General features: G+C 35.3%; 1 long non-coding RNA gene across 1 annotated transcript in view; it reads left to right on the top strand.

The window, feature by feature from the left end:
- Nucleotides 1-27,585, top strand: part of LOC138842660 (uncharacterized) — a 373,402-nt gene that overhangs the window by 216,846 nt on the left and 128,971 nt on the right. The window contains exon 3 of the long non-coding RNA XR_011377390.1: nt 22,899-22,952. This is a non-coding gene — a long non-coding RNA (uncharacterized lncRNA). The remainder of the gene's footprint in view (nt 1-22,898; nt 22,953-27,585) is intronic.

Raw genomic sequence — 27,585 nt, 5'->3', positions numbered from 1 at the left:
CAATGTGACTGGGCATTATCCAGCCCACTGAGGGCCTGAATAGAACAAAATGACAGCATAAAGACAAATTTACTCTAATTTATTGAGCTGGACATTAGTCTTCTCCTGCGCTCTATTGGGACTTACATCATTGGCTCTCCTGGTTCTCAGAACTACACCACTGGTATTCTTGAGGCTGCAACCTGCATATTGCATATCATGAGATTTCTCAGCCTCCATAATGGACTAAGCCAATTCTATATAATAAATCATATATATATATATATATATATATATATAAATATGTGGATATATATATATACCCTATTAGTTTTCTTTCTCTGGAGAACCCTAATACATTTTTCATACAAAGTTGTTTTTTTTATCCCTTCATCCATATTGTTTAGAGTAGTTTCATATATACATATGAAAATTTTATATATAATTTTTAACCATTAGTAGCCTTTATTTCACAGAGAAAACTAGGAAGTAGATAATTATGAATTGCCCCTCATACACCAGCTTTCTGTAGTAGATTAGCAAATTTTTATGAATATAGTATTTCACAATTTCTAGAGGCATATGCTTCTCTCTAGTACAACTTTTCAAGGTGATAGAAAGGACATGTTTATTAACTAGTCCAAATATCCGTAGTCCTTCTATAAGAGGAAGTCAAATTACACATACACACACACACATATATTATATATATATATATATATTTAAATGTATGTTTAGTAAGTAATGTTTCAGCATTTTATCTGTTTAGAAATAATCTACTTATTGAATATCTATTACTTAACTTAGAATAAGCCTAAGGTTTCAAGTTACCAAAAAGATTTTGGAAACTACTTTTAAACAAACACATCATAAAACAGAATTATTGTTGAGATAGAGTTTTTAAGAACACTGACTCAATTTGATTAAAATCAAATCTGTAAGTTTTATAATTAAGAATCTAGTAGATATAATATTAGCTTATTTGGCTAGTAAGCCCAGGTTCAGCTGCTCACCGCTCACGAACCAATAATTTGAGAGGCAAGTGTCAGTAGAAAGGAAAGGTGCTTTAATCAGAAAAGCTGGCAATCTGGGGAGATGGTGGACTTGTGTCCAGAGACCAACTGTGAAGATTCTGCTCAGCTGTGATGGCTTTTTCAAAGGGAAAAATGTGGGGGAGGGGGGAGAATCTCAGTGAATCATCTAGGCAGGAGGCTGGGCTCTGCATTATTCTCCACTGAGTGCAGACTGGCTAACTCTTTCTTCAGATGTTATCTTGCCCACATGAACTGCCTGCAGGATTGCTAAGGGGGCTGTTTGGGTAGAGAGCTAGTCATTTTTAACTGCTTAATTCTTCATTCTTCTTTTTATCTAAGAAAAGAATCAACAGGTTAGACAAGGCATGGTGTGCATTCAGGAGAGCATAAGTTTGGAGTTGGTTTCAATTGCTTAGTGAGCTCATTTCTGTAATTAAGTTCTTTTAAGGTCAGAGGGGAAGAGAAATGGGCAAACAGGAAAGGGGCAAAAGAGCTGCTTTCACAGGTTGAATAAAAATTTATGTCTGTATCGTAGTTAATGATAACAACTCTGAAGACATACCAGTTTTACTAAACCAACAATATTAAACTAGTCCTATTCACCAAAGGTTTATCCAAGTCATATAAATTTGAAAAGCAATTGGATTGGTTCGTATATTTCTGAGGGTTTTAGAAGTATTTAATTTATACAAGTGCTTATTTTTCTCTAAGTGAATTAGAATAGAGCTCCTTTATTAATTTGGTAATACCATTTGAAGATTGGAAAAGATCACATATATACAACGTATATATACATCCAGATAGACAAGTGCAAATAGAGATCTTTATGGCTTTCATTATAAAATTTTAACAATGAGTCAGGCATAAATACAGCAACACAGAAGTCATTAGTTTCTATATGAGTCAATTCTCATCTTTGCTCCACTTTATATTTTTATCGGAATTGTGTTTTGGGGGATAGAACATGTTACCTGCCTAACTTGAGGGCTAAAGCTTTCCATCAATATTTTTGGAGACTTTTAAGGTTTTCTTTTGTTCTGACATGGAGGCAAAGGACTAAATTCTGTTTCCAATTACCTCATTTAAAAAAAATTTTTGAGGGTCCCTGAGTCCCTTGAAAGCCCCTGAGGTGTAGCAGGGGGGCCTAAAGTTCCAATAATTATAGAGAGTTGAGGGACTGGAATAGGAAGGGAAGGTCTTAGTGAAGCCAGCTTGGGAGATTTACCTTTTCTCAAAGGAGCCGTTACAAACAAACTTGGTGTTCTAGCATAGCTTCAGAGAGTATACTTGTTTTAAATGTGACTCAGCCAATAAGTGTTTTTATGGCTTAATCATGGACATAATACTTTTCCCCAAAATGGCACTGAAGATGCAGCCCCCATACCCCAAAATAGCCAAGGGGAAAAAGGCAAGGACACTCATTGCTATAGACAGTAAGCAAAGGCAACAGGAGTGAAAGAAGAGTCCTTATGGACTGAGACCTTTTATTTTTACTCAAAGGAAACCCCAGAGAGCTGGCAATGATCAGTAAGATGACAGCTGCAAATGGAGTGTCCAGGCTGCCCACAATTCTGCCCAGCTGGCTACAAATTATTGGTCCCCAACCTGACCTCCAATCACAGATCTGACAATCTCCACACAACCCACGCCAGGCAGGTAGAAAACCAAAGAGAACACTCTCTCTGGATCCAAACCAAGTTTTTAGAATACAAAATTGAGGCAGAAGGAGAAATCCAGTATTATTGGTGACCCACAAACTCACCAGCCTGTGAAGTGGGTTCACACAATAAGTGTTGGGGAGGAAAAATGTTTCCTCTACCTTCTTGGTTCTTTGGCTGCTCTAATAATCAGATTAACATCAAACAGATTAACAGGAGAAAAATAATTAGATACATGTATATGGGGCCCCATAAAAATATGAGACACAAAGGCAATCAGGCAGTTGAGGCTTATGTGCTATCCTGAGCTAAGGAATGGGATAGGGCTGTGGGACTTCAAAGGGGAGGAGGGTTAATTCACAGGACAATGAAAAGAGCACATGTTTTGTAATTAGATGCTTACCCTGGCATACAGATAGTTCATTCAGATAAAAATTATCTCTGGCAATAACTCTTTCTGAGCCAGGCCTCCTATTGAAATTCTTTCAGGCAGTTGAAGGGGAGGTAAAAAGCTCTTCCTGCATCTTTTGGGCCTCCAAAGTCTTCAACTCTAATCCAGCTTGTCATGTTTTGGCGTGGCCTGTTCTGAGACCCTTCACAGGCTGATAAGATCTATGCGTGTGTTCCACACTATGATTTTCCTCAACAGCACAAAAGACAGAGACAAACAGGACATATGGTGATATATATCAAGAGCCACAATATCCAAAGAACCAGTTCTAACTGAAAGTTTTCTGTAAATCTAAATTTTGAAAATCCCTTTTAGAGAAAACAAGGAGAGGCTCTTACTGCCCTTGCTCAACAAGACCCTGAGGAGAGATCCAGGAATCTGACTATTAAAAACAGTTTACCTGGGACTTCCCTGGTAGCACAGTAGTTAAGACTCTGCCTGCCAATGCAGAGGACACAGGTTTGATCCCTGGTCCGGGAAGATCCCACATGCTGTGGAGCAACTAAGCCCATGTGCCACAACTACTGAGCCTGCACTCTAGAGCCCACGAGCCACAACTACTGAGCCCATGAGCCACAACTACTGAGCCCATGCGCCACAACTACTGAAGCCCGTGTGCCTAAACCCCGTGCTCCTCAACGAGAGAAGCCACCGCAGTTGAGAAGCCTGCGCACCACAACAAAGAACAGCCCCCACTCGCCGCAGCTAGAGAAAGCCCGCATGCAGCAACAAAGACCCAATGCAGCCAAAAATAAATAAATAAATAAATTTATAAAATAGAAGAAAAACAGTTTACCTTTGTCGGCTTGGTCAGAGGTTCCGAGATGTCCGCTGCAGTCTCACCTCCGGAGTGAGTGGGGAGTACTAACCATGCTGTCCTAGTCAACAAAACTGTTGAAAGGCAAAACGTTTTTTCCTCTTCCAACTTGGGTCCTGTAAATTAAGTGACAATTGACAGATTAACAAGAGGAGAGACAAAGTTTATTTACACTTGCATGTGTGGGAATTGTTCAGTGATAAGTAAGTCACTGAACAGCCAGAGATAAAAGTTGCCACTTAACAAAAGGAGGGGAAGGTTTAGGCATCAATGGGGAAGTATGAAAGTTTATATTGGGCTTTTTTGATGCTAGTGAGAGTGGGCAGTCTGTATTCCTGGCAGCTGAATTCGCTGGAAACTCCTTCAGAGGAGGGTTAATGGCATCTCTATTTTCAGGAAGCCCTGCTTTAGTCAGATAAGGAAATTCAGATAAGATTTCTTTTTGCATCCTCTGCAGCTCAAATGTTTTCATTTTATAATAATCTTTATACCAATTCTGGAATCCAAGTGGATCCCCACAGATGCTTAATATAACATTTCAGAAATTTTTAATTAGGTTGGATTGAATTTAAACAACAACAACAAAAAAGCATACACATTCTGGAGTAGACATGAGAATTGAAAACAAAATTAATTGTTCAGGACATAACACAAATAAAATACATCTGTATTTTCCTTTTGTTTTCTCTTTGCAGTAAGTAACTGAACATCATCTTTTTCCTTCCCTTCTTTCCCTTTGTTTTCTTCCTTATTTCATTGACCTCTACTCAGTCTGACATTTTATGCAGTTCTGTGCCACAACTACTTCTGACTTACCTATGTCTCTGCTCCTTGTCACACTTCTTGGATATTTTGTTGCTGGACAAAAATACCACCTCTCCTGATTGCTTATTCTCTGCAATCAAAGCACCTTAGTAACTATTTGAAAATATGTTTGTAATGTCTCTTAGGGTAATATTAAAAGATAATTTGAAAAAAAAGGTAAAATTTTCTGTTGTGTCTGCTCCCATGAGGTGGATTTCTTCATGGGCTATTTAACATTTAGCTGTGAGCTATAAACTATATTTGTGGGAATATCTCACGCTAGAAGTTTTGTGTCCATTTGCTGGGTCCCTTGGTTATGAGTCAGGAGATAGATGGACCCCTAGGGCAAACGGTTTGAGTTCGTCCCTGTGGACGGATACTGCGAGACAAGAATAACAGGACAGTGTATATATGTCAATGCTATATACACTATCAAATGTAAAATAGATAGCTAGTGGGAAGCATCCACATAGCACAGGGAGATCAGCTTGGTTCTTTGTGACCACTTAGAGGGGTGGGATAGGGAGGGTGGGAGGGAGACGCAAGAGGGAGGGGATATGGGGATATATGTATAGGTATAGCTGATTCACTTTGTTATACAGCAGAAACTAACACACCGTGGTAAAGCAATTATACTCCAATAAAGATGTTAAAAAAATAACACAAAATAAAATAAAAATTCAAAAAAAAAAGAAGAATAACAGTACAATTGAGAGAGGAGGCTGGGTCCTGCCCAGATAGACGATAAGAGACCATATATTCCTCATTCTTGAAGTCAGGAGACCTCCCCAACTACACATGCAGAGAAAGTCAAAAGGGGAGTGATGTCAAGTGGCTAAATCTACCCATAGCCCTCTTCGATAGAATCCATCTTGGCTAAGAGATGCGCATGCACACATGGGAAAATCCTGATATATGCCAAATACAGACTTTGAACCAGTCAAATTAAAATGATTGGCCAAAGGAAACCGGGAAGAAATGCCCCATATAAGTGATTTAAACTGCCACAAGGGTGCGACTCTCTCTCTCAACCTGCCCGTGTATCTATCCACACATACTATACTTTTTTTCTCCTAATAAATACTTTACTTGTTTCACTATTTTCCGTCTTTGTGGGAATTCTTTTTCTGCAAAGCTGTAGGGCCAGGGCCTTGTCACTTACCACTGGTCTAGTGACTGGGATTCAGTGCTCTCACTGCTGCGACCCTACCTCAGTCAGTGGCCGGGAACTAAAATCTTGCTTCAGGCAGCTGCAGGCTGAGGCCACCAGAGATCAGTTTCAAGTTTCTTAAGTGCAGAAAGTCCTGGATGAGTACTCAAGCCATCATTGCTATTTTAAATTAGCTATTAACATACTTCATATATTATTTATTTTTCAGGGAGTCACTGAGTATTGGTTATTGTGTTTGGATTTATCTTTAGTATATTTTAGATAACTTTTAAATTCTCTTCACAACTAAAATTGATTTGTGATTAATATATTTTATTCAACAAAACACAGTAAACTCTCTATATACCAAATTCCCATGTCATTTTAAAATCACATAACTCTTTTTAATCTCACAATTTAAAAAAAAATTGATCTTCCTATTTTTAAAATAGAGTAATATTTTTCCAAATATTTACTACCTTAAATAATACCAGGTCTTATTAATTTGCCCAGAAATAATTAGAAGTAATTTAAGAAAAATTTTACCTTTCCAAAAGAAAAAAGGACAAAATAAAACTATATCATAGACTTAAGAATGTTAGAGCTGGAAAATTCTGCCTTAAAAATCTTCATTTTTCTACATTTCAAGTCCAAGCATGAAACACACTGTCAACTGGAAAAAAAAAAAAAGTGCAACGTAAGAGCTGTAAGTTGAGTTTTATTCAGTGTCATACTGAGGTCTACAGCCCAGGAGACAGTCTCTCAGATAGCTCTGAGGAACTGCTCTGAAGAGGTAGGTGGGAGGGGGGCAGTATGTATGTGGTTTTTGCTTAAGGAGTATATGCAATCCAGCATAAATCTCGGTAGAAAGTTACCACTAGTCACAAGGAACAGATATCTCAGTTAATAATCTGTGTACTTTTCTAAGAATGGAAAAATGCAGGAATCTGGATTCATGAATATTTTTCCTGAAACCTATCCAACTGTCTAAGGGTCTGTTTTGCCTGTTTTCCTAAAGCATATAGTGCCTCATCCTATTCTTCATCCTGAATTCCTTTCAAGGTATACTGTAAGTCAGTGACTGCAATGGCTAATACCTTAATCCTTGTGGAACCAGGTGGTGAGCAACGTTCCTTGTTTTATAGCTACCATCATTATGAAACTTTTAAAAGAGATTCTATGCATTGCATGGTTCTTGTTTTTAAATTCGATATCTTTGAGGCAACTAAAAGTTATTTAATGAGACTTGGATCACTAAGCAAAAGTTGTAGATGAAAATTTAACTTATTAATATTAACTTTAAGCATAAAATTTATATTTTATGTACATACATATTTAGATTCAACTATATACAGAAAATAGTTTAGATTTTTATACTGAAGTAAATAATTTAACCTTAAGGTTTAGGAAATTTTTTTAGAGCTTCCTACAAATGTATGACATCATCATCTGCTACATTTAAGCATCACAAAACATATTAGCTGGATGCTTCTTAACTATGAATTGTCTGTAAGCCTGTAATTCTATTTTGCAATTCTCATCTAAACAAAATTAATTCTTCTCTCTTCAGTAGTAGAATAAAGCCTGGCATAAAGTACATACATAAATTTTCAACAAAAGAGCAAACAGATGAACAAATGCAGTCTCAACTGGAACTACTATGTGTATAATGTGTATATATTTATGGCCTAGAAGGAAAAGGAAAAACTAACCAATTTTTCAATGATGAGATATTTTCCCTCTGAACATTTTTAGAATGATAATACATTCCACTTTATGTAGAACAGTCCTGCTTTATACTTGTCATCCTATTGCAGCTATTATTATATTTCCTTTCACTCTTCAAAAAGTCCTGGTTTGAGCAATAAAGTATATGGTAGGGAGGGTGGGAGGGAGGGAGAAGCAAGAGGGAAGAGGTATGGGAACATATGTATATGTATAACTGATTCACTTTGTTATAAAGCAGAAACTAACACACCATTGTAAAGCAATTATACTCCAATAAAGATGTAAAAAAAAAAAGTATATGGTTCTTCTGGTACTTATATTTAAGTGCATATGTGAAAGAGAATAGAGAAATGCTTGTCTTGCTTTACTATTTTCATGTCTTTCCTGGACCTTAAACTAAATGATTTTCCTATATGGATATGACCAGTTTCTACCTCAAAATACTACTTTGGTTGTAAAAACCTAATGTCAAAATTCTCATATCGTTAATTTATTTGAGTCAAGGTATTGAATGCCTGTCTTTGCTTGGTGTACATCATCAGATAAACTAGTTTATCTTCTAGGAAGACACTAGTGAAATGGCAATTGGAATAGGTAAGTTTTAAAGCACTACATTAAAATTGTATATGGGATGTCTGCTTATTTCTGAGCCCTCACTAGTGTAGCTTTTTATTGTCATCATTAAGATAGTAATGTGTAAAAAAGTGATATGAATATCATAGAGACAAAAAGTAGATGACAGTAATAGTCATTACAGCTTTTGTGTCCAGTTAAATATGTTCAGCTTTCCTTCTTCTGGACATACAATAAAATTCTCCTTTGTTGCCCCTATGAAACTAAACTAATGGCCAAAGCAGAAATTTTACAAGCCAGTTTATGATTTTTCTGCCTTCCCTTTCCATGAAAACTTGAATCAGGCATAAACTTCTGTATAATCTGGACTCCTGAGTAACAAATATGAGTGGGACTCCTGCTGTTCTGAATGTAGCATGAATGGAAAATGATTTTTTTTTGTTATGTTAAGTCACTGAGATTTTAATATACTTTGTTACCATAACATAACCTAGCTTAACCAAGCCTCCATCAACCGCTAAAATCACCTTAAGTAGTACCTATCAACTTCCTGTGAAAAACAATTGTACTATTTGCTTTCAGAGCTGTATACCATTTCCCAACCCCTCCCAGCACCTTGGCAGTCTATTCAGCTAAGGTCAGCTGGCCACTAGTATGTTTTGACCTCATGGTCTATAATCCCTCTAGGAGGAAAACAGTCATGGAATTGTAGAGCTGGAAAGATTTTAGGGATTATGTAGTTCAGCTCCACCATTTAGACAGGTCATTTGGAAAAGCACAAGTTAAATAGGCCCTGATAGTCACTTATGTGAAAACAACAAAGGTACTTAATCTTTCTGACTTTACTTTTCTTAACTATAAAAGTGAAGATAATTACACCTTCCTGTCAGGTTTATTTAAAAGATTAATTAAGTTTAAGTGAACCCATCAGGTATTGTGGTCACAGGGCATCTATACATTCCTTCACTCCTTAGGTTAGATAGGTAAAAAGTGGCAGAGCTGGGACTTAAAAATAACATTCATCAAGTGTTTTATAATTTTATTTTCATATCCGTTAGCAATATCATATAAATTTTACAACCAACTTGTTATTCAGACAAAGCTGGAATCATTATTATATCTGTTTCATAATAGTCAGTTGAGACCCAGAAAAGCTGTGATTTATCCAAGATCATTCTGCTAGTAATATATAGCGGAATCAGAGCTTGAACCAACAGCCTCTGACTTGAACATCACACTTTCTTTTTCACCACCTTGAAGCATAGACTTGGTGCTATGGACATTCTAGCCAGAGCTTTTCCACTATAAATAGGCTTTGTAGAAGTGAGTATTTCTAATTTCTCAATACTCAATCCACAATAATAATAGTTAACATAGTTCTGAATACTAATTAGTATGTTTTAGAGTATATTGATTGAAGAAAAAAAAAATCAAAATAAACTCCTGGCCTTTGTTCCCAATTCCTGGGAGGTAGCCTCTAAATCCTTAGAATTTCCTTAGTGATAGGACTGTCTTTGTTATTCACGGTGCGCCCTGACGATAAGCTTATGCTAAGGATGTGACTAATAGGAGGTCCCTACCTGGTGTGTGGTAATGAGTTGACTCAGGATAGGGACTGGCCAAGCCAGAAAGACCAATCACTTAATTAAAAGGTTGGGGGTTTTAAGCCACACCATATCAGCCCATTCTCCAGGTACAAGAGGGTGGCCAGAATTGAGTTTAATTTTATAGTAAATGAGTAGATCATTCATGCCTAAGTAATGAAACTCCAATAAAAATTTTAGGAACCAAAGCTCAGGTGAGCTTTCCTGGTTGGCAATAATCCATATATTGTCACACATGGATGTGCCAGGAGGGTAATATGTCCTGACTCCACAGGGGGAGGACAATGCAAGCTTCCTATTTGGGACCCTATGATATATTGTTATTTATCCTTTTGCTATAATAAATTTGTACAAGCATACCTCAGAGATGTTGCAGGTTCAGTTTCAGGTTATAAAGTGAATACCTTAATAAAGTGAGTCACAAATTATTTGGTTTCCTAGTGCATATAAAAGTTATGTTTACACTATACTATAGTCTGTTAAATGTGCAATAGCATTATGTCTAAACAAAGTACATACCTTAATTTAAAAAAATACTTTATTACTAAAAAATGCTAACCATCATCTGAGCCTTTGGTAAGTTGTAGCAGTAACATCAAAGATCACTGATCACACGTCACCATAACAAATACAATAATAATGAAAAAGGTTGAAATATTGTGAGGATTACCAAAATGTGACACAGAGACATGAAGTGAGCAAATGCTGTTAGGAAAATGGTGCCAGTAGACTTGTTAGATGCACGGTTGACTGAAACTTCAGTTTGTAAAAAAGAACAATGTCTGCAACGAACAGTAAAGGGAGCATAATAGAATGAGGATGCCTAAATCATATCACTTTCCTGAGTTCTATGAGTCATTCTAGTTAATTATCGAACTTGAGGGGGTGTTGGAAACACCTGAATTTATAGCAGCTGGTCAGAAGGGTGCTTGGGGACCCCTGAACTTGTGACTGGTATCTGAAGTGAGGGCAGTCTTTTGGAGGAGTGTGTCCTTAACTTTGAAGTTCGGCTAGTCTCTAAGCAGCTGATGTCAGGAGTTATTTCATAAACATACTTCATATATATATATATATAAACTTTAGAAAGTCTTCTTTCCTGTACTTTTGACTCATAGGTAAAGATAAATAACACCTGGTGTTACTTAATTTTTTTAAAGTTTTACATTACTTTTACATTAAATAATCAAGGATATTTCCAGATCTTAGAATTTTTGTCTTGATTTTTTTCAAAATTTTTTAGAGCTAGTTAATGTTTATTCTGAAAGTTCTTTAAATAATTATTTTATTTATTTTATGAGAACATCATTTTAAAAACCTACGATACCCTTATTTGAAGGAAATAAGACAGAAAGTTAACATTTTTCTTTTGGGGACATAGATACATGAGTTGCTTCATTGTATATTCTCTATATTTCTGCATGTGTGAAATATTTTCTTAAGTGTTATCTATGATTCAGTAATAATTTTGCTTCATTCTCTGGCAATGCTGAACAAGAAAGTCATTATAATAATTTAACAGTATGAAATCAGAGCACTTCAGGAATTTGCAAATTCTACAATTCAAAGCTTTTTCTCCACCTGTGGAGAGCTGATGTTAAGTAGCCTATAATTGCATAGTAGTCTTTTTCAATCTCCTGGACAATACAAACACAATTTCTACCAGAAACACACTCTCTTAGTAATTTGCTCTGCAGAATTGGTACCTTACTGGATGCAATGTTATATTGCCTGCATTGTTGGTGATTGGCAATCTCACCATGCATTCTGCCCAGTCATTACCTGCCAACTCCATAATGAGAAAAAGGCTGTCATTCACAAGGTTCTCAGTTGGTGAAATACTTTAGTTTCATATAACTTCAAAATGTTGAAATTTGTTTTTTGATGAATTCACCTACTGTCTCCCTGATTTGCACCAATAACCTTATTAAAATTTGAATAGATAATATCTTAAATTCATGACCAATAAAACTATTCATCTTGACAGTACATCAATAGTAGCAGTAAATAAATTTTCCTCTTGATAATAAAACATATTTAATTTATACGAAGATTATTTTTTAGTTACCATTTAATGAACATCAACTTCATGCCAAGTGTTAAGTAGTTTTCATATTTTCATTTTCCTATTTTTCTCAAAACCCCTTCAGGGAGATAGGCTTCACATATATTCTATCCTGCATTAGAATATAAACCTCATTAGAGGAGGAGTGTTGTCTACTTTTTCAGTGACATATCTGAAGAGCCTAGAACAGCGCTAGGAGCATAGTGGATACTCAATAAATATTAGTTGAATGAATGAGTGGTTTTAACTATTGTAAAAACAGAAATAAAATTTAACTTTTCAACATCTCATAATTTATAAGCCTAATGCAATAGTTTCCATGAGTGCTTTCTCTTAGCTATGCCATAAGAGCAGTTATACAACAATTAGCTATACAACAATAATGTATTCACCAATAGGGAACTCTCTGTCTGGAAACCCTTTATTATTCTGGAGTTGGCAGAAAGCATGGAAAGATTCATGACTAACCAGAATCAGTGAAGGAATTATACTGTGGTATCCAGCAACAAAATAATCTCACACGGATATTTGTCTGTTTTGCTCCATAATTTAGTAAAAGCCCCTAGAATAGAGACTAGCACACAGTTGGCAGTAAGCTCGATAAATATGTGTTGAATAAGCGAATTTTGTTTTCAATGTGAATAAGATTAACAAAATTTAAGATACTTCAGAGTGAAAGCTACAGTTTAAGTGTTTTCCATTATACCATGTTTTTAAATACTTTTCAGTACTCTTTTCAATATTTTATTTGATCCTAAGAATAACTTTGAAGATGCATGAAGCAAGTATGATAGTTATCTTTTAATAAATATATGTGCTAAATTGTGCAAGGTCAAATGAATTTTCTGAGAATACAGAATTCACTGAAAAACTATGATTATGTATTGGTCTTCTGCCTACTTTTTTAATAAAACAGGGCTTTTTAAGGCATCAGATTTTACTGTCATTTGAGTAATTTGAATAATTTCAAATAATTATCTGATGTAGATGAATGGTCCCAGAGTGAGGGACAGCCACCCGCACCCCTCCAGGGAATTCCAAGACCAGAAGCCATGTGGCTGACAGGGTCTTGGTGACCCAACCAGGTGTCAGGCCTGAGCTTCTGAGGTGGGAGAGCCGAGTTAGGAAATTGGTCCATCAGAGACCTCCCAGCTGCATGTAATATCAAACAGCAAAAGATCTCCCAGAGATCTCCATCTCAATGCTAAGACCCAGCTCCACTAAACAACCAGCAAGCTACAGTGCTGGACACCCTAAGCCAAACAACTAGCAAGACAGGAACACAACCCCACCCATTAGCACAGAGGCTGCCTAAAATCATAATAAGTTCACAGAAACCCCAAAACACACCACTGGATGCTGTCCTGCCCAGCAGAAAGACAAGATCCAGCCTCATCCACTGGAACACAAGCATCAGTCCCCTTCACCAGGAAGCCTAAACAAACCACTGAACCAACATTACCCACTGGGAGCAGACACCAAATACAAAGGAAACTACAAACATGCAGCCTGCGAAAAGGAGACCACAAACACAGTAAGTGAAGCAAATGAGAAGACAGAGAAATACACAGCAGATGAAGGAGCAAGGTAAAAACCCAGCAGACCTAACAAATGAAGAGGAAATAGACAGTCTACCTGAAAAAGAATTCATAGTAATGATAGTAAAGATGATCCAAAATCTTGGAAATAGAGTGAAGAAAATACAAGAAACATTTAATAAGGACCTAGACGAACTAAAGAGCAAACAAACAATGATGAACAACACAATAAATGAATTAAAAATCCTCTAGAAGGAATCAATAGCAGAATAACTGAGGAAGAAGAACGGATAAGTGACCTGGAAGATAACATAGTAGAAATAACTACCTCAGAGCAGAATAAAGAAAAAAGAATGAAAAGAATTGAGGACAGTCTCAGAGATCTCTGTGCCAACATTAAATGCACCAACATTCGAATTATAGGGGTCCCAGAAGAAGAAGAGAAAAAAAAAGGGACTGTGAAAATATTTAAAGAGATTATAGTTGAAAGCTTCTCTAATATGGGAAAGGAAATAATCAGGTCCAGGAAGCACAGAGAGTCCTATACAGGATAAATCCAAGGAGAAACACAACAAGACACTTAAAATCAAACTATGAAAAATTAAATACAAAGAAAAAATATTAAAAGCAGCAAGGGAAAAGTAACAATTAACATACAAGGGAATCCCCATAAGGTTAACAGCTGATCTTTCAGCAGAAATTCTGCAAGCCAGAAGGGAGAGGCAGGACATATTTAAGGTGATGAAAGGGAAACACCTACAACCAATATTACTCTACCTAGCAAGGATCTCATTCAGATTTGATGGAAAAATTAAAACCTTTACAGACAAGCAAAAGCTAAGAGAATTCAGCACCACCAAACCAGCTTTACAACAAATGCTAAAGGGAATTCTCTAGGCAGGAAACACAAGAGAAGGAAAAGACCTACAATAGTAAAACCACAACAATTAAGAAAATGGTAATAGGAACATACATATCAATAATTACCTTAAATGTAAATGGATTAAATGCTTCAGCCAAAAGACATAGACTGGCTGAATGGATACAAAAACAAGACCTGTATATATACTGTCTACAGGAGACTCACTTCAGACCTAGGGACACATACAGACTGAAAGTGAAGGGATAGAAAAAGGTATTCCATGCAAATGGAAATCAAAAGAAAGCTGTAGTGGCAATTCTCATATCAGATAAAATAGACTTTAAAATAAAGAATATTACAAGAGACAAAGAAGGACATGACATAATGATCAAGGGATCAATCCAAGAAGAATATATAACAATTGTAAATATTTATGCACACAACATAGGAGCACCTCAATACATAAGGCAAATAATAACAGCCATAAAAGGGGAAATCGACACTAACACAGTAATAGTAGGGGACTTTAACTCCCCACTTTCACCAAAGGACAGATCATCCAAAATGAAAATAATTAAGGAAACACAAGCTTTAAATGACACATTAAACAAGATAGATTTAATTGATATTTATAGGACATTCCATCCAAAAATAACAGAATACACTTTCTTCTCAAGTGCTCATGGAACATTCTCCAGGATAGATTATATCTTGGGTCACAAATCAAGCCTTGGTAAATTTAAGAAAATTGAAATTGTATCAAGTATCTTTTCTGACAACACTATGAGACTAGATATCAACTACAACAAAAAATCTGTAGAAAATACAAACACATGGAGGCTAAACAATATGCTACTAAATAACCAAGAGGTCACTGAAAAAATCAGAGAGGAAATCAAAAAATACCTAGAAACAAATGACAGCGAAAACACGATGACCCAAAACCTATGGGATGCAGTTCTAAGAGGGAAGTTTATAGCAATAAAATCCTACCACAAGAAACAAGAAACATCTCAAACAAACAACCTAACCTTACACCTAAAGCAATTAGAGAAACAAGAACAAAAAATGCCAAATTAAGCAAGAGAAAGAAATCATAAAGATCAGATCAGAAATAAATGAAAAAGAAATGAAAGAAATGATAGCAAAAATCAATAAAACTAAAAACTGGTTCTTTGAGAAGTAAACAAAATTGATAAACTATTAGCCAGACTCATCAAGAAAAAAAGGGAAAAGACTCAAATCAATGGAATTAGAAATACAAAAGGAGAAGTAACAAGTGACACTGAAGAAATACAAAGGATCATGAGAGATTACTACAAGCAACTATATGCCAATAAAATGGACAACCTGGAAGAAATGGACAAATTCTTAATAAAGCACAACCTTCCAAAACTGAACCAGGAAGAAATAGGAAATATAAACAGTACAATCACAAGCACTGAAGTTGAAACTGTGATTAAATTCTTCCAACAAACAAATGCCCAGGACCAGATGGCTTCACAGGCGAATTCTATCAAACGTTTAGAGAATAGCTAACATCTATACTTCTCAAAATCTTCCAAAATATAGCAGAGGGAGGAACACTCCCAAACTCATTCTACAAGGCCACCATCACACTGATACCAAAACCAGACAAAGATGTCACAAGAAAAGAAAACTACAAGCCAATTTCACTGATGGATATAGATAAAAAAATCCTCAACAGAATATTAGCAAACAGAATACAATAGCACATTAAAAGGATCATACACCATGATCAAGTGGGGTATATTCCAGGAATTCAAGGATTCTTCAGTATACACAAATCAATCAATGTGATACACCATATTAACAAATTGAAGGATAAAAACCATTTGATCATCTCAATAGATGCAGAAAGAGATTTCAACAAAATTTGACACCAATTTATGGTAAAAACCCTCCAGAAAGTAGGCATAGAGAGAACTTACCTCAACATAATAAAGGCCATATATGACAAACTCACAGCCAACATCGTTCTCAATGTTGAAATACTGAAACTGTTTCCAATAAAATCAGGAAGAAGACAAGGTTGCCCACTCTCACTACTGTTAATCAACATAGTTTTAGAAGTTTTAGTCACAGCAATCCAAGAATAAAAACTAATATAAGGAATCCAAATCAGAAAAGAAGTAAAACTCTCACTGTTTGCAGATGACATGATACTATACATAGAGAATCCTAAAGATGCTACCAGAAAACTACTAGAGCTAATCATTGAATTTGGTAAAGTAGCAGATTACAAAATTTATGCACAGAAATCTCTTGCATTCCTATACACTAAAGATGAAAAATCTGAAAGAGAAATTAAGGGAACACTCCCATTAACTATTGCAACAAAAACAATAAAATACCTAGGAATAAACCTACCAAAGGAGACAAAAGACCTGTATGAAGAAAACAATAAGACACTGATGAAAGAAATTAAAAATGATACAAACAGATGGAGAAATATACCATGTTCTTGGATTGGAAGAATCAACATTGTAAAAATGGCTATACTACCCAAAGCAATCTATAGGTTCAATGCAATCCCTATCAAACTACCAATGGCATTTTTCACAGAACTAGAACAAAACATTTCATAATTTATGTGGAAACACAAAAGACTCCGAATAGCCAAAGCAATTGGGAGAATGAAAAATGGAGCTGGAGGAATCAGACTCCCTGACTTCAGACTATACTACAAAGCTACAGTAATCAAGAAATTTTGGTACTGGCACAAAAACAGAAATATAGATCAATAGAACAGGATAGAAAGCCCAAAGATAAAGCCATGCACCTATGGTCACCTTATCTTTGATAAAGGAGGCAAGAATATACAATTGAGAAAAGTCATCTTCTTCAATAAGTAGTGCTGGGGAAAATGGATAGCGACATGTAAACAAATGAAATTAGAACACTCCCTGACACCATACACAAAAATAAGCTCAAAATGGATTAAAGACCTAAATGTAAGGCCAGACACTATAAAACTCTTTGAGGAAAACATAGACAGAACACTCTATGACATGAATCACAACAATGTCATATGTGACCCACCTCCTAGAGTAATGGAAATAAAAACAACATAAACAAATGGGACCTAATGAAACTTAAAAGCTTTTGCCCAGCAAAGGAAACCATAAAGAAGTCGAGCTTACCCTTCCCCCTCCCCATATCCTCAAGTCCATTCTCTAGTAGGTCTGTGTCTTTATTCCTATCTTGCCTCTAGGTTCTTCATGACCTTTTTTCTTAGATTCCATATATATGTGGAAGCAGCCACATAGCACAGGGAGATCAGCTTGGTGCTTTGTGACCACCTAGAGGGGTGGGATAGGGAGGGTGGGAGAGAGCGAGACACAAGAGGGAAGAGATATGGGAACATATGTATATGTATAACTGATTCACTTTGTTATAAAGCATAAACTAACACACCATTGTAAAGCAATTATACTCCAATAAAGATGTTAAAAAAAAAAAAAGTCGAAAAGATGACCCTCAGAATGGGAGAAAATATTTGCAAATGAAGAAACTGACAAAGGATTAATCTCCAAAATATACAAGCAGCTCATGCAGCTCAGTATCAAAAAAACAAACAACCATTTCCAAAAATGGGCAGAAGACCTAAATACACATTTCTCCAATGAAGATACACAGAATACCAACAAACACGTGAAAGGATGCTTAACATCACTAATCATTAGAGAAATGCAAATCAAAACTACAGTGTGGTATCACCTCACACCAGTCAGATTGGCCATCATCAAAAAATCTACAAGCAATAAACACTGGAGAGGGTGTGGAGAAAAGGGAACCCTCTTGAACTGGGAATGTAAATTTATACAGCCACTATGGAGAACAGTATGGAGGTTCCTTAAAAAACTAAATATAGAACCACCATACTACCCAGAAATCCCTCTACTGGGCATATACACTGAGAAAACCATAATTCAAAAAGGGTCATGTACCACAATGTTCATTGCAGCTCTATTTACAATAGCCAGGACATGGAAGCCACCTAAGTGTCCATCAACAGATGAATGGATAAAGAAGATGTGGCACATATATAAAATGGAATATTACCCAGCCATAAAAAGAAATGAAATTGAATTTTTTGTAGTGAGGTGGACGGACCTGGAGACTGTCATACATAGTGAAGTAAGTCAGAAAGAGAAAAACAAATACCATATGTTAACACATATATATGGAATCTAAAAAAAAAAAAAATTGTTCTGAAGAACCTAAGGACAGGACAGGAATAAAGACCCAGACATAGAGAATAGACTTGAGGACAAGGGGAGGGGGAAGGGTAAGCTGGGATGAAGTGAGAGAGTGGCATGGATATATATACACTACCAAATATAAAATAAATAGTGGGAAGAAGCCACATAGCACTGGGAGATCAGCTCGGTGCTTTGTGACCACCTAGAGGGGTGGGATAGAGATGCAAGAGGGAGGAGATATGGGGATATAAGTATATGTATAGCTGACTCACTTTGTTATACAGCAGAAACTAACACACCATTGTAAAGCAATTATACTCCAATAAAGATGTTAAAACCAAAAACCAAACCAAACCAAAATAAATAAATAAATAATTAGCTAAGAGCCACAATTACTACCCCATTTTGTGAAAATGTCTAAACAGTTTTTTCAATTAATACTCAGAAATGGGGTTGCTGAGTGATACGGTAGTTCTATTTTTAATTCTTTAGGAATCACCATATTGTTTTCCATAGCAGCTACAACATTTTGCATTCCCAGCAAAAGTACACAGTTTATAATTCCTCCACATCCTACTCAACGTGTGTTTTTTTGTTTGTTCATTTTTGTTTTGTTTTAAGTAATAGCCATTCTGACAGGTGTAAGGTGAAAATCTTTCATTTGACTTTATATCTCCCTGATGATTGGTGACTTTGGATATGTTTTCATATACCTGTTGGCCATTTGTATGTCTTCTTTTGGAGAAATCTCTATTCAAGTCATTAGCCCACTTTAAAATTAGGATTTTGTTTGCTTTTGTCATTTTTGTGCATGTGTTTTTATTTTTAAAACCGTTTTGTCTTTATTTTTGTGTAAGGTGTAAGATAGGGCCTAATTTCATTCTTTTGTAAGTGGATATCCTGTTTTCCCAGCACCATTTGTTGGAAAGAGTATCCTTTCCCAAGGTGTGTTCTTGATACCCTTTTTGAAGAACAGTTGATCTTACATGTGTGGATTTATTTCTAGGCTTTCTATGCTTTCACATTGGTCTATATGTCTGTCTTTATGCCAGTACCACATTGTTTTAATTACTGTAGCTTTGTAATATATTTTGAAATAAGGACGTATGATGCCTCCAGCTTTTTTCTTCTTTTTCAGGATTGTTTTAGCTATTCTGGGTCTTTTGTGGTTCTATATGTATTTTAATATTATTTTTTGTTTTCTGTAAAAACTGCCATTGGGATTTTGATAGTGATTGTGCTGAATCTGTAAATCCCTTTGGGTAGCACAGACATTTTAACAATGTTGTCTTCCAATCCATGAACACAGGATGTCTTTCCATTTGTTTGTATCTTCTTTAATTTCTTTTATCAGTGTTCTTTAGTTTTTGATTTACAAATCTTTCACTTCCTTAGTTGCATTTATTCGTAAGTATTTTATTATTTTTTGTTCTATTACAGGGTTATTTCCCTAATTTCCTTTACAGATAGTTCATTTTTAGTGTATAGAAATGCAACTGATATTTATATGTTAATTTTGTATTCCATAACTTTATACTGAAATTGCTTATTATGTCTAATAATATTTTATGGAGTCTTTAGGGTTTTCTTTATATAAGTCCATGTCATGTGAAAACAAGGAAATTTCTTCTTCCCTTCTGATTTGTATGTCTTTTTATCTCTTTTTCTTACCTAATTTTTCTGGCTAGACTTCTAGAACTATGTTGAATAAACTTGGCGAGAATGGGACATCCTTGTCTTGATCCTGATCTTAGAGGAAAAACTTTTAGTTTTTTTACCATTGTATATGGTATTAGCTATGGAGTTTTCATAACGTTTATTATGTTGAGATAATTTTCTTCTAATTATAGTTGAGAGTTTTTCTTATCATGAAAGGGTATTGAGTATTGCTTTTTCTGTGTCTTTTGAGATTATCATGTGACTTTTATCCTTTACTCCACTAATGTAGTGTATCATATTAATTGATTTTAATATGTTTTAACATCCTTGCATCCTAGGGATAAATCTCACTTGGTTATGGTGTCTGATCCTTTTAATATGCTGTCAAATGCAGTTTGCTAGTACTTTGCTGAGAATTTTTGTATCTATGTTCACCAGGGGTACTAGCCTATAGTTTTCATTTCTTGTGGTGTGTTTGTCTAGTCTTGATATCAGGGTAATGCTGGCCTAAAAATATTCCTCTTTTTCTTTATTGAAGGGGATGGTCGTGTAATGTTAACCAACTAAGGATATTATTTGAAAATAAAAAAATGTTCCTTCAGCAAAATGAAAAAAGGAAACAAAGATGACATCAGCTATAAGAGGCAGTATGAGTTAACCATGACATAGCAGAAGATAGGAGTTCATAAAGAAAATATGTTGACTTTAGACTTAGAAGATTATTCTTTGAGTGGTAAGTTTTGAAGAATGTCAGTTTATATTTCTTTCCCTATAGATTCAGTCCCACAACTCAATTCTGCATTGGATACTTATTCACATGGTCTTAAATTTTAAATGCTGTTTAATGGTTTTTGACTTTTAGGAAATCTATAAATAATGCATAGAAGAAAAGTATAACTACAAATTAGTACATAAATACTAGATATTAAGTTGTATAAGTAATCATTATATACTTACATATACATTAACTTGTTTATATGTAATACCTATATATAGTTAAGGTTTATAATACAAAAATTGGGAGGTGAAGATTGGGTGAGAAGAGTTTGAAGAAAGTGTAAATATTTTATCTATTTTCTCGGTTTTCCCCAAGGTTTCCCCAAAGGCTGTGAAGCTATTATTTATGTCTGTTTCTCTAGAAGCAGAGCTGCAACAGGAAATTTCATGCTCATGATTGATTAAGGGGGTGTTCTCAGGAAAAATCAGTACGGGAATGAGGGAAGCAGGATAGAGAAGGAGAAGGAGCTGCATAAGATGTAGTTTCAGATAAAGTCTAGGTTCTCTCTAAATCCTCTGGGAGCTTTGGATAATAAATGGCAAGATGGCCTGTTATGACTTGGGGTCAGGAAGCAAGGCCTTTGTACACCTTTGACACCACAGTTTGTCATTGACTATCCAAGGTGGATGAAGGGAGAGGATGCTCCAGTTAACTCCTAATTACTTTTTGGAAAGTGAGTATAATGGTTGACTTTATGTCAATTTGACTGAGCCACAGGGTGTCCATTTGGTCAAACATTATTTAGGGTGTCTGTGAGGGTGTTTATGGATAAGATCAATATTTGAAGCAGTAGAGTAAAGCAGACTGTCCTCCCCAGTGTGGGTGGGCCTTATCCAATCAGTTGGCCTGAATAGAACAAAAAGGCTCATCCTCTCACAAGGAAGAAGGAACTCCTCCTATATGACTGCCTTCCAGCAGAGACATTCAGTTTTATGCTACCTTCAGCCTTGAAATAAAACATAAACTCTTCCTGGATCTCAAGCCTCTCAGTCCTTGGCCTAGAACTACACTCTCAGCTTTCCTGGTTCCCAGGCCTTCAGACTCAGACTGGAACTGTCATCAGCACCCCTGGGTCTTCAGCTTGTGAACTACAAATCTTGGGACTTCAGCCTCTATAATTGGGCAAACCAATTCCTCATAAAAACTTTCTCTCTATATATATGTATATAGATAGCTGGATAGACAGATAGATAAATATATCCTATTGATTCTGTTTCTCTGGAGAACAATAATACAGTGAGAGGTGGATTCCATAGCATAAGTGAAATCCTCCAGAAAATATCGGTCAATGTGAGGCATTGGTAGAAGCACCCCCCAGGAAGTAGTAAAAGTAATTCCAAGGGATTTGGAGTGGCCACCAACAACATCTGCTACAAGTATGCATCCTGCTTTTATTAAGTGATCTGTGTCACAGTAGGCTCTCCTTTATACATTGTAGGAAACTACCTACATACAAATAGCATCTCCATCCAGCCTTTCTCTCCCAACCAATACTCCAGCCAATCCTTGTGAAGGTTGAAGCTCTGTGCATGCCCTTAAACAAAAATCTTGACTCTTTGAACTTATCTGATAGTAAACTTTGTTTTCTATTAATTATACACCTATAATAGTTCATAGTCTATTCTAAAATAATTTTTAGGATTCTAAATTTACTTAATTTTTATGTAGGTTCCCTGCCTTTTGCTCTCAACAAAGCTATTCTATGCCAAATTACTGTAATGTTCTTTTTAAATACTTAGGTTTCCAAGAAATTTTAAAAGTTATAAAAATGCCATAGATAATCCAAAAGCTGATCAATCTATTATTTGAAGCAAAAAAACATACTTCTTAGCAAATGTTGGGGTACTTAGTTACTTAGTATTGAGAGTGCCACAGCTCCCTTTGAAAATGATATAATCAAATAATATAATCATAAAGCTTTAGGCTGGAAGTTTCATAGAGATCCTCTTGTGCAACATACTTTTTCTTCATACAGGTGAACTGAGGAAGAGCATATGAAGTCAACTGAGGAATATAGGATATATATGAGGTAACATTTTACTTTATATTTTTAACACCTTGATCAGCAATTATTTTTAGTTGGAACTCAGTATAAAGTCATTTATATACAATACATTTTTAATGTTGAAATCTTATTGCTTATGGCTCTAAATTCAACTCAGAAAATGCCTCAGATGCAATTTTTCAGTAAATGTTTTATTAAAAAGAATGTATCCTTTATGGAGAACAGATGATTACGAATGAGATAGAGCCATGATTTTTTAAATAGCTTATCACTACAGATCTTTGAAGAAAATAGTAATAATGATGGCAGTGACAACAACTATATCAACAGCACAAGCATATTAACATATTTAATCCCTAAACAGTCCCATGAGGTCAGTACTTTTATTACCTCCTATCTTCATTATGTGAAAACTATGGAATCTGACTCTAGTTATTCTGGCTCACAAAATTATCTTCTCAACCACTGTACTTTTCTGTAGAACAAATATACTCTGAACACCTAACTACTATTTAAAGCAGTTGAATACACATTTAAACCTTTTTCATAGACATTTTCCAGAAACTTATGAACTTATGAATACTGTTTCACTGTTCTTGTTTCATCTGTGAAGATAAAACAGTGGACAGTTATTAGATGTAATTTAGCAATCAAGTGGAAAATCATGGCTTCAGCACAATTCTTAATTGGTTTTTGAGTAATGCAGTTTGCAATTTGAATGTAAGATGCTGATCCTGATTCACTGTCAAAGGGCATATTTGTGGGGTTGATTTTACAGTGAATGAGGGATTGCATAAGCTATGATAATCATTTTTAGAAGAAAGTGCAATGGCACAGAAGTCAGCGGGCCTAGGTTTTAATTTCTGCTTTGTGAGTAGCCATTTGGCTTTAGCCAAGTCCCTTAACTTTATGAGAATTATTTTCCTCCCCTTTAAAGTAAGGAGGTTCACGTTTTGACCTACATCAACTTGAAGATTCCCTCTAGGTCTATTCTAACATTCTATGATTCTATGACCTAGACCTCATTAGTGGAGTATTAATAGTCAAAACTAGGCACAAATGAAAGACATTAGGTTGTTTTTTATATGTAACAGATACTGTTGGATTTGAGATTACAATTTTTAGTTTCCATTTTGATATCCTCGTCTTCCTGCTCTATGCTCTTTCAGAAACCTTTGCTCTTAGAAAAAAACCAAAGTACATGGAGTGAAGAGATAGTCTTTTGAGTATTTTAAAATTATTTAACAAGCTAATTTAAAAGGATTTAATAATAAGTTAAATATCTAAAATTTAAAAGCAAACCTTAAGGCAGTCTACCAACTGTTCCCTGTCTGAACTGGAATGACAAATAAAATACATTATCACCCTTTTCCACGTGGGCAAGTGATGTAATGTGTCAAGAGAGAAGAATGACTTTGGTCATGCCCTCTGGAAAAGATGCCCTTACTTGGCATTCTTCACTGTGATCCTTTAACAATGTTCCTGAGTAGCTGGAAGCAGGCTGGAACAATTGAAAAACACTGAATTAGTGGGAGGTAAGGGAGATATCTGCAACAGCTGAAGCAAAATGAACTTTTCTGCCGAGAAAAGCAGCTTAGTTACAACCCTCTGAGATTAGATGTCAATCCATCCCCAAGCAGGACAAGTGTGGGTGATATATGGAAAGTATATTTTTAAATCTGCTGGAGCTTGCCAATCTGGAGAATCGCCCAGGAAAGAGAGCCTCAGAAAAATCACGATGGAAACAAGAATATTTTATCATATTTATGCAGAACTTGAGAGCCACAGAAACAAATTGGACATACTCCCATTGCTAAGCAGATAAAGATTTCATCATTAATAATTACTACGACAGAAAGCTCTTTTAACTGTTTCTCTGCAGTATCTGTTGCAGTGATTCAATAAGTATGTGTACTAGTTTTGTGTGACATCACAATAGAAAGAATACTTTCCTCACATGCCCTTATAAAGCTAAAACCTGCTCTCTTGTAACTTGCTGAATCAAATTAGTTTTCAAATATGGCTATGCTGTCAAATATAAGTGGTAGGAGCGTTTCTTTCTGAAGTCAGAAGCATTTTATTTTGACTGTTCAAGAAAATCACAAAAGTCAATTGTTTTGTTCCTTTAAAATGAAGGTGTTTAACACCTTGAAGTATGAAAAATATTTGTGACACTAAATAATAATAATGAACCTTTTCTTTAATATACACAGAATCATTTTGTCTGCAAAGTGAAACACACTGTATTAAAAATAATATTAATACTAATTGGCTGTGTATGTTATTGTCTTTTGCAGACATCAGTTGAGTCACCATGATTTATTCCAAATGAGATATTTTTAATGAAAATGTATCACATAGACAAGCTAAATCATTTCCAGTAATATTGTAACAGCTTCAAAAAGAAGCACTGTGGTGTTAAAGAGAAGCATATGATTCTTGGTGTCAGTGCCAGAGAGTTATAGTTTTAATGTGTTGAATCAGTACAAGTGATGACAAGAATGATTAAATTTTACAATAGCAACTTAATTTGAAGGAAAGAGACATTCTTATTGAGAGATTTACCTAAAATCACCCAGACAACAATGTTGTCTGATACCCAGACAACAATTATTATTGCGTGTTGTCAATAAAGCTATTGTTATAGATCTTATGTAATGTAACATGGAATAAATGCTGGTCAGTTGTAAGAAATTGAAGGAACCTACATTCAAATTAAAAGTGATATTTAAAGAAAGGGCTCACTAGCAAAATGTTAGAAAGTAACTCTTTTACTGTTACCTGGCATCTTTAAACCACCTTTAAACTTAGTATAGTTTCTACTTTATTCTTTTTACAAGTGGCATAGGACATAATTATCTTTGGGGTAAATCATATTTTCCAGATTTTGTGGTTAAGAATAGATTTGTTTCAGAGAACATTTTATTTAGTTATAGTAGCTTTAATTCAAACTGTAATTGAATAATTGTTTAATTAGTTGTTGAATGGCTGCCTTTCAACAACTGGCATTCTTAAGATTATAAACACAGTGAAGACTGGAATGGTGTCTGCCTTGTGAGTCACAGCCCCAACCTGTAGCATTTAACACAATAAGTAGTCACTCATTAAGGAATTGCTTATTTTGAAATGACTGCATGGGCCCACAGCTAGCAATTGGGAGGGAAGGAAATTCAAGCCCAAGTTGCTAACTCTGTGCTCAGCGTTTTAGAGACTATTTTGAATTTGTTAGTGACAGGGTATGAGCTTCAAATTCATGTATAATGTTTCTCAGTGAATTCAAACATTACTGTTGAATAAATTATGTATAGTGAGTACTTTGACCAAATCAGTTGTTCTGTTCTTGTGACATGATTTCATGGTTTGCTATTTATGGAAATACCTTTAAGTTACAGTTTATACTACATATCATAATTCTAGAGAGTTCATGGCTAGGGCCACTGTTTCAGTTCTCAGTGGGAAAATTATATTTTCCAGGGAAACTTTCTTTTTTCACAGGGTTCGTAACCCCAACTCATGTTGAAAATGCTTGTTTGGTTCTAATGGAAAAATTGTGGACCAAGTGTGAACAAACATCAGTCCTTTCCCATCTCCAACCCTGAATCATCTGTTGACCAACTGAACCACTGTTGTGTTATCCTAAATATTCTCTAAACAATTTTCTGGTTCTGAATTTATATTAAATTAATAGCATCAAGTTTGTACATTTCATTTCTTTTCGTTCTGAAAACAATTTCATGAAATAGGTATTAACAGCCCACTTTAAGATGAGGAAAATGAGACAAAGAGGGAATTCAAATCTAGGTCCCAACCTAAGCACTTAACCTTAGGTGATTATTCTGTAGTAAAATAAAGATGACAATAAGTATACTATTGCTCATAGTACTTTATGAACCTCAAGTATGATAGAAAATATTATTGTAGTTAATGTAACTTGTAAGCTAAAAAGTATTGTATGCAACACAAGCTATTATTAGTTTCATTTAATCCAGGTGTCAGAGTACTGCAAATTGGGGAATAACACCCTGGGTTGATAGGAAATTCTATAAATATCAGAAATATCAAAATTATTCCTGCTGCAGAATTATAGGCACTCAAATATTTGGGACTTAACTTTTATGATTCTATGATCTTTTGATTCTTTAAATGGTGTAATCTTTTCAAAATGCAACCATGAATATTATTAGCACAGTGCAGATAGAACTCTTTTTCAGAATTTTAAGAGGCTTGGGTAAGCATTCTCATTTTACCTTGGAGGTGAAGACTAGCCAGGCGATATTATTTCTGTTTGAGCTTCATCTGAGAAAGAGGATCATAGAGTATGACGTACTTGTAGCCCAGAACTTTTTTTTAAATATATTTTCCTTGTATATTTGGCAAAAATGATAACAAAGAAGATTCCAAGATTGACTTTCCCTGCCTTTTTGGCAGCTAAAAGACAGACGTTTGACCAAGATTCCCCCAGTAAAATGTGCTTCCAAAATGATTCAATTCAGAATAAAATAAAACAGAAGCAGCAGGCTTTTTGAGGAATATGGTGAATACTGATGAATATGGCAGAGCTTGGAATACACACTGAGTTTGAGAAGCAGCTATGGCAGAATTGCTGAGGAAAGGGGCCTGCCTGTGCTGGAATCAAGCCTGTGAATAGTTTAGTGGT

Source organism: Globicephala melas, chromosome 4 (genome assembly GCF_963455315.2).
Source record: "Globicephala melas chromosome 4, mGloMel1.2, whole genome shotgun sequence".
NCBI lineage: Eukaryota > Metazoa > Chordata > Mammalia > Artiodactyla > Delphinidae > Globicephala > Globicephala melas.
Note: the sequence above shows the minus strand (reverse complement) of the source record. Positions and strands in the feature narration are given on the sequence as shown.